This window comes from Alosa pseudoharengus, unplaced genomic scaffold (assembly GCF_046254945.1).
Source record: "Alosa pseudoharengus isolate Yale_2024_CS ecotype anadromous, Long Island Sound unplaced genomic scaffold, YU_APseudo_1.1 YU_APseudo_1.1_scf_24, whole genome shotgun sequence".
NCBI lineage: Eukaryota > Metazoa > Chordata > Actinopteri > Clupeiformes > Clupeidae > Alosa > Alosa pseudoharengus.
Genome location: NW_027468689.1, coordinates 16178036 through 16189705, shown reverse-complemented (window position 1 = coordinate 16189705; position 11670 = coordinate 16178036).

Here is an 11670-nt window from a genome sequence, read left to right as displayed (position 1 = left end):
TTGTAAACATACAAGTTCAAAAGCCAATATGTAAGGCGCCATATTATTAAATCTGGAGCCAATCCCATGATTGTGCATTGAAGAACTTGAATTCACAGACAGGTGCATCATCATTTTCCACATGTAAAATGTAAATCAGGTTTATTGGCCATGTATACTTATATATACAAGGAATTTGTTCTCTGCATTTTACCCATCCGGGGTAGTGCACAACACACACACAAACACACACACACACACACACACACACAGTGTACACACATTCATACACACACCCTCATAGCAGTGAGGAAAAACCCTATGGCCCCCTCTCCTGTAGTTATCAGTGATCAGGCTGTTGTGACTTAACCCTTTCTCATGGCGCACTTGTGTCTCAACCAGTGTGCCATGAGAAATGTCAGGTGTGCCGTGGAAAATTATCCTGTTTTACTTCATTAGTCCCAAAAAAGTTGCATTACAATTTTTCTCAGTCGTTTTGGTGCTTTTCTCACACCACTATTAACATTTGCACAGCAGTTAGTGCATTTCTCAAAACAATTAGTGCAAACTGCAAAACCTAGTGGATAACCTGCAAAAGCACATCACTTGCTCAAAATTGATAGCCCATTCCTCAAAAGCAAGTATTCATGTCAAGGAAACTGCTAGTGTCATCAAAATGAGAAGTCTTGACCATCGTTTATGAACAAGATAGTCAAATGGCTTTGTCATGTTTTCATTATGCCAGTTTATTCTCTCAGTGTTTTCCAATGCAAAAAAAGGTCAGGATTCGGTGACAATACCTGAACATCAGCACTGTTCAAAATAATTAAAAAATTATTTAATATCTATCCTAATATCTGTCTAACCAAAAGTACCCATAAAAGAACAACAAATTCTGTATTTTAAATGATGAATTATGTATTTATTCACCGCATTATCAAACACTACAGCAAGTACAAAAAGCCTGTAATAATAAAATGAAAATGACTGAAAAAGGAATCCGAACCACAAGAACTAAAACATGACAGGCACAGACAGAGTTTCCAGTCATCCGCCCCCGTGGTGGACCGGGAGGAGAGGACGCTGGCACAAGGAACCAGCGTACCAGCTCCCATGGAGGAGGTTGACAGCAGAGACGCATGGGAACGAGGCGGTGGCAGGGCCCATGCTGTGGGTGGCAGCGGTAGACGTATCGCTTAGGAGGCATGGAGCCGCAGGGCACGGCAATGTCTAGAGTCATGTGTGTGTGTGTGTGTGTGTGTGTGTGTGTGTGTGTGTGTGTGTGATTTGTGTTTGTGTTTGTATGTGAGTGTGTCTGAAATGTCTGTGGGTATGTGTCGTGTGGTGTGGTGTGGTGTGGTGTCTGTGTGTGTGTGTGTGTGTGTGTGTGTGTGTGTGTATGTGTGTGTGTGTGTGTGTGTGTGTGTGTGTGCGTGCGTGAGTGCCTATGTGCATGTGTGGGTGGCAACATGATCCATCCATGGTGGGCACAAGGCGTCTTGCAGGAAGCCGCCCAAGCCGAAAACTAAGATATCCACTGACACGCATATGTGTTACATTTAGTTGAAAAGAAAAGGCAAAAATATTTAACATGGCTGTGCGATGCTGAGAAATCCTCTGACACTTAGAAAATAGAAATAGAACAGAGAGAGAACAATAAAAATAGATAGATAGATAGATAGATAGATAGATAGATAGATAGATACTTGTTTTCACGTTCATTATTTAATTATATATTTTTAAACAATATTAATGTCAAGTTGATTATTAACATAATATACCTGTAGCTTTGGCAACAATTACTTTATTCATTCATGCCAATAAAGCACCATTTGATTTGATTTGACAGATAGATAGATAGATAGATAGATAGATAGATATACATACATACATACATATTCACACACACACACACACACACACACATACACATACATACATACATACATACATACATTAGGAAGGAGAGTGAAAGGGAGAGAGAGCCCAGATGGACAGACAGGGCAAAGAAAAGCAGTGATCTTTTAAGAACGTGTGAAGTTCAGCGGGTCACACCAGGTCATGTTTGCACTGCTGTGTACACGGTGAACACCGTCGTAAAAATAAAGACCACTTTTATACACATTCTTTCTCATCACACATAAAAAAGAGACTAGCAACGTATGATTTAGTCAAAGCAACATCTGACACATAAACTGAACAGCCAGATCAAGCTAAATTAGAGGTTCCACTTTTATGAGAACGCTCATTGACATATTTATCACATTGATTGTGGGGTTTCTGCTAGTGTAAATTGATGTGCTTTCTAAACAGAAAGAGTTCAAGCTTGTGTGGTTATCCATGATTACACTCTGATAACTTAACATTCTAATGCTGTGTTAATGCCACATTTTGTAGCATTTCCCATTCCTCCTACCCATGCATTATTAGCATGCCATTCCCTGTTACCCGGTCATTGCTAGCATTGCCATTCAAAAGAAACAAAATAATTAAATAGTCATGGTAATATGATTAGCTTTGCCTTTTGTTTAGCAGTCTCAAATCATCATTATCTTGATGCTGCTTCTCGTTTTTGTGGAGGACAAGGAAGATTTGTGTCCTAAATTTCTTTCGTTTCCTCCCCAAACAACTCAGCTTCAAATCAAACCTCATCCATGTTGTCTAAAATTCCCCAGGCTTTATTGTTGGTATGTCTCGTGGGGCTAGCGCAGAGCCACTGGCATTGATAGCCAGTCTCCCCTGAGAAAACTTTTCTCATGCACCAAAGCCAACATCAGTTAGGGAGTTAACGTTTCAGACATGTCGAACCATCGCCCCAACTCCCTCGCTACACATGTTGAACTTGGTTGCTTTAATTGTGAAGAGAAAGGTGAGCTGCTTGACCCAGTTAGAAAAACAGGCACATTTTTTGTCATAAATCTCCCCAGCATTTCTGGGAGGCTTATAAAATATATGTGTGTGTGTGTGTGTATGTACATGTATCACTGGGGCGTCACTGGGTGAAAAAAAGTAAAAATAAAGTGTGAATAATTGTCTGCTGAAATGATCCATCATTGCTCTCTGGCTAATTGGTCCTCCTGCTGCTAGGATACCATTATGACATCAGCACAGCAGTGGACACAGGAAATCGGCCGGGTCCTGATGTGGAGCCGCTCTAACAGATCTGAGCCACATCTGGGCCTCATCCAGCCAGGCTCTAGGGAGGAACCCTGCTGCAACACTTGACACTGAACAGGCATGTCTTCACTCAAAGACGCAGCGGGATTGCCGAGTCAGACACAGAGAGATATATCGCTCTTGGTCAAGTATATATTTTCCACATTGCCCAGGCCATTGATAAAGCCATATCATGGAGATATATGGCACCACATCCTGTCGTAGTAATGCCTAGAATTAGTATGAAACAGATGATGTTTATTTGCACTTTTTCAGCTGTGTTCGGTCCAAACCGCAGAGCAACTGGTTCTCGGAAAAACCTCCTCAATCACCCTATCACTCAACATACACAATACTCATGCCAGGGAGTGCAGGGAAGAGCCAAATCACTGGTTTGATGTTTGACTATGCACTTAGAAAATGTGTGTGTGTGCGTGTGTGTGTGTGAATGTGTGAGAGAGAGTAACTGATTTGATATTGTGGGAAGATAAAATACTGAGCATGCAATATTTTTGCGTGAGCAACTTTAATGTCAGTCAAACTCTCAAAACCATGAATCCGAAATCAAAGTCCAATTTCACTGCTAGATGACAAAGAATGGTTTATTGCAACAACATCATCGTCACTTTCTGTTTTACTTCATCGAATGTGAGGACATTTACAGTCTCTGGTGGTTTGAAAATTTCAGACCAAATTGATTGCGCATTTGCTGAGGAACTAAAATTCCCTATAAAGCACTTCTGTGGTTAAAACTGTTTCTGCTTGAATTGCTGTGAATATTAAATTCCCAACAAAATAACAACAACAACAACATAATGACACATAAGCATGAGAAAAAAATATTTTGTATATAAATGTTGTTATTTATTACAAAACAACAGTAACCTCGCCTTTTTTACTGTTTAATGTTGACTGATTGGGACTTTCTCCTTTTTATGTAAGCATGTGCGTCACTTACAGTGTGTGGTTTTTATACAAATCTCAAATGATAAATAAAAATGCCAACATTTTTACTCAGTTCTTTTGCTCATTGTCACGACATTGTTCTATATGTAATATTGCCATCAGGGAAAATGTCACTCACGACCGTGTTATACTCTCCAGGGATGAGGTCAGCATGAAGAAAGGGAGAGTCCAAAATCTATGCCAGACTATGAAGCCACGGTGTTGAACTTCCTCACCAGACCACAGAAGGATATCCCTGTGGTCTCTTCTATGGGCCTGCTGAGGTCAACACAGGCAACGCTGGGAATGACATGAGACAACAGGAGTGGAGCTGTTCACTCAGAGCATCATGGGAGCTAGGTAGCCTACAGAGTTGGAAGGTATGGCATGTGAGTAGGCTATTCCTTACTCCTGGAAGACTTGTCTGATGTAGCTAACTAACTAACTAGCTAGCTAGCTAACAAACTACTAACTAACTTTATATGATGACAGAGGAGTACAGTCAAAGTCCTTAAGCCCACACCTCAATGGCCATCTTGGTATACACAGTTAAAGAAAAAAAATTTTTTTTACTTTTGAGTAATTTTAACTTGACAGTGAAGAACTCAAATATTGAAGTTAAATCATCAAATGCTAACTAACTAATCTAAGTATTATAAGTAAGGAGGACTTTAGTTTAACTTAAGTTGGCACAACTAACACTGACTCAGTATTGTCAGTAAGGCACATTTAAGTTGGTACAACTTACAAAAACAAGTCTAAAAAACTAAAACAATTAGCGGAAGTTTGTTCCCAGAATGCCACAGCCCCAGTTGTTGTCATGTTGTCATGTAATTGTTTGTTGGTGCTACAAACCAAGTAGATGACCATCCACAACTTATGAATCCTGTGCATAGGGCTTAAAGTATTGCTTGTGCTGGAGGCAGAAACAGATACAACCTTAGTAGATAGATAGATAGATAGATAGATAGATAGATAGATAGATACTTTATTGATCCCCATGGGGAAATTCAGAAGTAGTAAGAATAGTGATGTCATTTAAACTTTTTACAACTAATAGTCCAGTTGCTACCGCTTTTATATTCATTCACAGTAAATGTATTTCACAGTAATGTAAGGTCCAAGAACCTTCACTTTATAAGGAGAAGATCAAATCCATCCCAGGAGGAAGTACACAGACACACAGGGGTGCGGCTGGGTGGGGTTGGGGGGTTGTTGGGACCATTCTAAGGGCCCAGCACTGACAGGGAGTCTCATCCCCAATAATACTCTATATTATTGGAGGGACCCAGAATGATTGTCTGTCATAGGGCCCAAATTCTCTAGCAGCGCCCCTTCAGACAAATAATGCAAGTAAGCATTGAATGCCCAGATTTGTGACACCGCCAAGGGGGGCAGATCAGTGCTAATTGAGAAAGTAGTCAAGAAGAAGTATATCTACTCTCTAAAATGTCCTTATATTTTAATAATTGTCTTCCCCTCAACGGTAATCCTCACAATACTGAAAATCTCTCATACAGTCATTTTGCTCATCAGTTGGTCTATGTCATACACATCCAATAAAGCCACAATGAACCGTAATGAGAACAAAAATAAACATAAAAAAATAACATTTACCCATAATCCCTGCTTTTATTGCTGTTGTTAGTTAGGACCATAACTTACAATTTTAAGTTCAGCCCACATATTATTGACTTGACTACGTATTTTATTTGGAATTGAGTAAACAAGAGTTTAATATATTGGTTTCAGTTTATTTTCACTGTTGGTTACGCCCATTGGAAATCGGTGGTGAATAAAGGGCCCCCAGATCCACTCTCAGTCTCAGTTGAGATTTGAAAAGTGATTAGGTGGATATATTGTCTTTTTGGCCCCCACTGTCGTCTTCAAGGCAACGCTGCCTGGAAGGCGCCAGGGTTAGGGTTAGGCAAGGCAGTGTTGTCTTGAAGTCGACGGTGGCAGTGTTGCCTTGAAGTCGATGGTGGGGGCCAAAAAGACCATCAAGCGATTAAAGCATGCCCATAGGACAGCAAAATTTGAAATGAGAACTCACCTGTTTCTCCTGAGGGACCCTTAGGATATATAAGACAAGAATAGATTGAGAAGAACAAATAATATTTTGAGATATTAAATTGAACATAAATCAGACAGTGGAGGGCTATTTCGCAGTTGACATGAAGAAAGTGAGTTGAGTGACATACCAAGAATGTGTCTCCATCGACAGTTGATCATGTTTAAAATCTTGCTTGCGGCCTTGGGCTAGTTTTCATACATAACTCTTTCCACGTCTAATGACATCTGTGTGTTGAGACATTCATGTGGACTGGCATCTGCTTGTAGAATCATCAGCACAGCCTGGCATTTGCATAGCTCTACAGGCTAGCATCAACATAGACTTGAACTTGGCAAAATATCTGGCCTAAGGTCCTGGAAGACCTGCAAAAACCCTGCATTCATGCCTGCCAACAACTGCATTTGTCCTGAATTTGCACCATATTTCAAGGCCATAGTGATATTCTCCTGATTTATTCTTCATCCAGGAACACTCATGTTATTTCCTCAGGAACGGTTCGATCAGAATGATCTGTTTTATAGACATGACAGAGCAAAACTTTTCTGTATTTTAAAGATTAAATGTTGGCAGGTGCATGCATTCCCCCAACAAAGTATGCTTATGTAAATTAAGGGCATGACCAATGCTGCCAGTAAAATTGCACATAGTAACCTGATAGCTTAATCAATCTGTAAACATGGAGAATGAGATTCCAGCATAATGCTGCTTTGGGAAAAACCTACTGTAACTGCTTAGAGGAGACAAGCTGCCTATGGATGCACCCAAAAAAGGAAGAGACAAAAAACACTCTCCAGATCCCTCTGGTATTTCTGTGAGGCAAATAAAAATGTTTGTTGACATGAAAAAGTGTCTGCTGGTGAGGTTATCCATCACTCCGATAAATTGTGATCAATCCTGATGAAGCTCTCTTGGGGACTCGCCTTTCTATTTAGTGTTCTGTGTTTTCACTCTGCACTTGTACTGTATCTGTCAAATCTCACAGACTATTACCAATGGATTAATGGTCATTTGATGATATTTTTAAATGGCAACATTTTGTATTTTTAAGTGAATGTATTTTCATACAAATGATGTGAATTACAGCAGTACACCTTGCCAACTTTATTGAATGCCTGAACTTTAGCTTCTCCAAAATCCCAACAATGTTGTTTTTGGATTTGTTTGTTCAGTACGGCACAAGAATAGAATAAATATGCCTCTGAGACCTAGCCTCCTCTGGTGAAGAAAATCAAATGAAAAGTTCAGTGGAATTTCACTTGAGCTGATAAATAGACACGTGTGGCAGGGAGATTGGGAAAGTGCCCGTGCTAACATAACATCCAGAAAACAAAAAGAATCAGATCTCAGCCTTAGCAGAACCTTTGATAATAAGTGTTGATTTGAAGTGCGTCTGTTTTTTAGTGCTGACACCCCACCCCTCCCTGCTTCGAGTTACAGTTTTTCTCAGTCGCTTTGGTGCTATTCTCACATCACTATTAACATTTGCACAGCAGTTAGTGCATTTCTCAAAACAATCAGTGCAAACTGCAAAACCTAGTGGATGACCTGCAAAAGCACGTCACTTGCTCAAAATGGATAGTCCATTCCTCAAAAGCACGTATTCATGTCAATGAAACTGTCAGTGTCATCAAAATGAGAAGTCTTGACACCATCGTTTATGAACAAGATAGTCAAATGGCTTTGTCATGTTTTCATTATGACAATTCTCTCAGTGTTTTCCAATGCAAAAAAAGGGCAGAACTCGGTGACACTACCTGAACATGCTCAAGACAGCACTATACACTACTTGTACAGCCATTTGAAAACTACAGTAAAGTTACACATTGCTGTAGTTAGTGGAGTAAGTGAGTACAAGACACTGAATACGTACATTTTTACTGCAATTTTATTGCAATTCTACAGCATTGTGACAGAATTTGATAACTAGTTCAACAATTTTGTATGTAATGACTCAAGCAATGAAATGAAGACTATTAGTTTTATAGGGAACGACTATTCAGTATCCATAAGTATAGTTCATTTTGACTGACATGACATAAGCAAATGGTAATGTTAAAAAACAGCAGAGAATTGTATGAAAGCAACTGATACATGTCCAAAAGCATTTGCAATTTGTTCAGAGGAAGGAGAATTTGCTACTATGATGTGCACAAATTACTAAATGTTGTGGAGGTTGAACTAATAGTTATGAGAATTTTCATTCTGATCTGCAAAAAGCACCAAAGCGACTGGGAAAAACTGTAATGTCATGAAGATTATAGCCATGCGTTCTGGCCGTGTCCTCTGCCACATTGGTATGGCCAAGACTGAGCATCAAGTGATCTTCTGAATTCAGGGAGGCTCCATTGCAGCCAGCGTTGCCTTTCCTGAAAGCATTGTTGAACAGGGACCACCATTAAATGATGAGAGAATTATTTTTAACATTCTATTTTTCTGTGTTACCACCACTGTGGTTGCTCAATGACACTTTCTGTTTGCCAGCTTGAATTGAACTTTCTACAATGTACTATAAGCCTCTTTGGTTAGAATAACACATTTATTTGTATAGCGCTTTTCAAGACACTCAAAGACGCTTAAGAAGTGTCTGTTGACTGAGATGAATGCTGATGTAGAAATTTTGATATGAATACCAAATTATGTTGTTTTTTTTTGTTTTTTTTAAAGCGTGGCATGTCCATGTGCGTGTCCTGAATGTGCCGATTCGTTCCCTTCTCATTTGTTCCACGGTTAGACACTGTAGCTTGGAGACAAGGCATCACACATGGGTGGATGGGCTGTACGCCAGACTTTTTTTCCCCCTTGAGTTTGCAGTTAGCCCAGCTGATTTGGAGACGTAAAGGGCTCTTAAAATGCGTCCAAGCACTTCATCACATGCCCAACCACATTCAATTATTGAGTCTAATATCACAGTGGAGGAACGGGTGAAAAGGGGGGAAAAGTGCACTCTAACGAGAGGATGAGTCACTTGAGGCTGAAAAAAAAAAGGATCCAGCGTCGAGAGCGGGCACCCCCGCATCATTTCCCATGCCTCCATCAAGAGGTTCTCTCTCTCTTTCTTTCTTTCTCTCTATCTCTTTCTCTCTCACTCTCTCTTTCTTTGGTGTGTGTGTGTGTGTGTGTGTGTGTGTGTGTGTGTGTGTGTGTGTGTGTGTGTGTCTCCTTTTACAAGGCACAGGGGAGCCCTCGCTCAGCGAGAGCTGAGAATGTGTATCGTTAAGTGCTGGTGACAGCATAGGGCCTGGCTAGACAGCCTGCAGAGAGGAGTGTGTGAACTGCACAACCATCCACACAAACAGCTCCCTTCCCCATGCTCCATATACAATCCCAGAACAAAGGATTTGCGTCAATCTCAGATTCTTGCTGGGCCTCCATGGACTTTGTGTGCTCTGCACAATGTGGGAAAGATATCACTGTCACAGTTTCTCTGATTCAGATATTCCTATCATGTCTTAAAGTCTTTGAACATGTGTAACAATATTCAGTTCTAAAGACGAACCCGTCATTATGGATCTCACAGGACTTCAATATTTCATGATGTGAGAACACAGGATGGAAATTACACTGAATGATGTTAGTCAAACGTGTGAAAATACCACTCAAACATGGCTGGCGCCTCTCATGTATAGAAAAATGTAGATTCTCTATGCAATTCCCAGGACATTCTCTGAGCAACCCCACCTGTACTGCTCTCTCTCTCTCTCTCTCTCTCTCTCTCTCTCTCTCTCTCTCTCTCTCTCTCTGTGAATTAAAGTACCCCTGAAATGGCCCTGCTATGTCATCTGCCCTCTCCCTCTAACTCCCGAGGTGGCCTGCCGAGGGTTTGTCTCTGGCAGCAGGGTAGGCGGAGACGTGGGTGGCTGCTGGGGCATGACGGAGCAGTCCACCGTCTGCAGGTGTTAAAACTCCTGCGGTGGTGGAGGAGGAGGAGGAGGAGGCTGAGGTGGGGATGGAGATGAAGAGGAAGGCCTGACGGCTGTTGTTCCCGCTACAGAGGCTCCTGAGCTGTCAGTCTGAAACCGGTGATGACTTCATCGACCTGTCAGGGCCAAATTAAGCCCTTACACACAACACACACACATGCGCGCACACACATATACACACAAACTCACTCTTACGCTCTGAGTCACACAGGCAAACACTGTCTAACATTAACATTAACATCTAACATTAACACACACACACATACACTCTCTCGCTCTCACTCACTCATATCCACATCCACACACTCTCTACCTCTAACCCTATCACACAAACTCTCACTGTGTGTAACACACACACACACACACACACACACTGTTTGGTTTTCATTTTTCCAGTCCGCACCCCTCTCTGTCGATCCATAAGTGTTTGAGTGGGCTGTCGCCTGGAGCTCTGATTTTGTGCAAATTGTTTGGCAGCCTGGAGGAGCGGCTTCACTCGCCTCATGTGTGAGTGGTTAACATCACTACTGCAGAACAGGCTCGCAGTCAAGACAGGAGAGGAATGAGTGCACAGGGTTTCAGGCGATCATGTTGGCATGGCTTTTATTGGAAAAAATAAGATGTATGTAGCTGTTGATATTGGTTTTATTTAGCTAATTTTGAATACACTGTTGCACTTTCACAGCGTGCACTCTATGCTTGAATGAAAACATTCTTTTTTCATACTGAACAGAAAGCATATGCATGAAACACACACACACACACACACACACACACACACACACACACACAGATATTCATGCATGAAGGCACACGCATAGTCATCTTTCTTTGGTTCTGTTTCTTTATCTTTTCATTGTATATCTGTGGTCTTTTTTATGTTAACCTTTCTCATAATAATTTTCAATAATGTTTCCTGTCAACACAACAAATGACATCATACCAATACCAAAGCTGTAAAACCGACATCATGTTTGAACAAGCTATATCTGCACGCTGTAAACTTGGGGGTAGAATGCTCTTATTTCCAGCCTAAAAACAGACCATGGAAAATGCAGGAATTTCCAATCACATCTTCTTAATCTGTTCACAGTTCATGCGTTTCACATGTTTTCACTGACACTGAGAAGAGAACGCATAGGCATGACGAGTTTTCTCCACCAGTTGCTTCCACCTCGGTGACAGGTTTCAGCTCAGGCTGACTGTATTGTATATCCAAGCCTTCGAGCTTTCGCATAGGAGAAAGGCAAAAGTTTGTGTTTTGGTGTAATGTATGTCTCACACACAGTTAAGTCTGACACACATCTCAACATCTCGGTGAGTGTGTGAACTTCAACACTCACTTTATGGGTTTTAACCATGTGTGTGCATGACTCAGAGAGACAGAGAGAAAATGAGTGTGCATGTGTCTGAGAGAAAGACATAGACAAAGATCATGTGTGTGTGAGTGAGAGAGTGTTTATTTGTCTGTGTGTATGAGAGAGAGAGAGAGAGAGAGAGAGAGAGAGAGAATGCAAGGGTTTGTGTGAAGAGAGACTACATTTATGTCAAAGTGTGTTTGAGAGTGTGTGGGTATGTGCATGTGTGTGTGTGTGT